The sequence below is a fragment of the Suricata suricatta genome, chromosome 5, assembly GCF_006229205.1.
Source record: "Suricata suricatta isolate VVHF042 chromosome 5, meerkat_22Aug2017_6uvM2_HiC, whole genome shotgun sequence".
Taxonomy (NCBI): Eukaryota; Metazoa; Chordata; class Mammalia; order Carnivora; family Herpestidae; genus Suricata; species Suricata suricatta.
Window position 1 is genome coordinate 2,889,897 of NC_043704.1, and position 1,338 is coordinate 2,891,234.

The 1,338-nt window shown below is 50.6% G+C and overlaps 1 protein-coding gene across 1 annotated transcript in view; it reads left to right on the forward strand.

Moving 5' to 3' along the window:
• LOC115292539 (zinc finger protein 420-like) overlaps window positions 1-1,338 on the forward strand; it is a 64,890-nt gene that overhangs the window by 4,504 nt on the left and 59,048 nt on the right. The window lies entirely within an intron of this gene.

Below are 1,338 nucleotides of genomic sequence, written 5' to 3' on the forward strand. Positions count from 1 at the left end.
CTGCTGCTTCTCGAGAAGCTGGGCGTTGCCGGAAATGAGCTGCACGCTCCTGCAGCAGGAGCGTGCCCTGCACTCCACTGCCACCAACTCCCTGCCGGGATCACGTAGGGGTGGGGGCTAGTTTTCCCTGTTGGCACCCGGGATTCGGGATTTGCGCGGCCAATGCTGGGGCAAGATGCACCGTGGAAATGAGGTATGTGCTCCCCACTCCCACAGCCAAGGTCGAATTGACCGCCCCTGACACCGCAGCCAGAGACGCTGACTCCCTGCCAAGATGGCGCAGGACTGGAAGCTGTTTTCTCCCTTGTGCCACCCGGGTTCGGGATTTGGGCTACCCAGCAGTTACATACGGAGTGAGTTTTTTCTCTGAGTGGGGTTAAACATTCTTTCTCTCTTCTCCAAAGACAGTACTATGAGCTTGTTCACTTTCTCTGTCTCTTCGCTTTCTCTCTCAGACTCTGCGCGTGCTTGCCCCATGTTGGGCTAGGGCTCCTGCCTCACCTGCCCATCTCGGGCTGGCCCGTTGTCCAATCTTCCGAGTTCGCACTCACTCACTCAGGCACCTTTGAGGTTGTCTTCTTTCTGGAGTCTGTGTTTTCTCCTTCTGCTCTTTTTTTTTTTAATTTTTTTTTTGAGAGACAGAGAGGGACAGCACGAGCAGGGGAGGGTCAGAGACAGAGGGAGATACAGAATCCAGAGCAGGATCCAGGCTCTGTGCTAGCTGTCAGCACAGAGCCTGACACGGGGCTTGAACCCACGAACCATAAGATCATGACCTGAGCCAAAGCCGGACGCTTAACCGACTGACTGACTCAGGTGCCCCTCTCCTTCTGATCTTGCAGGTGGGAGTAATGTCCTTCTCAGTTTGATAGATGTGGAAGACGAAGTTTACAGCACTCCCTTCCTCTCCGCCATCTTGGCTCCTCCCCTGATCCAGAGAAGAACCTTTCAAAAAAGTGTCCTGCCTGGCATGACAAATATTTCTTTGCCCAACATTTATTCTTTCCTTTTTCCTGTGAATGTATTTCCCTCTCTTTGAAATTCTTAATCTCTACACCTCTCCATAAGCCACAATGGCCCCTAAGCATCATTTGCCTGATGCTCATCTTGTTGATGTTCCTATACTTAAGCCTTTTTTCTCTTATGAATCTGTCTTATAATGGGTCGATTACTAGGCCAACCAAAGAATTGAGAACTGATGAAGAAAAACTTTTTCCTGTCCTACACATTCATTCCGTTGTTGAGAAGTTACCTTGGTGCTTCAGAGCCACAGGAAACTGAGAGAGAGAATGTGGGATAAAGAGGAACAGGAGCTTTCTGGCTTTACCAGACTGAGGG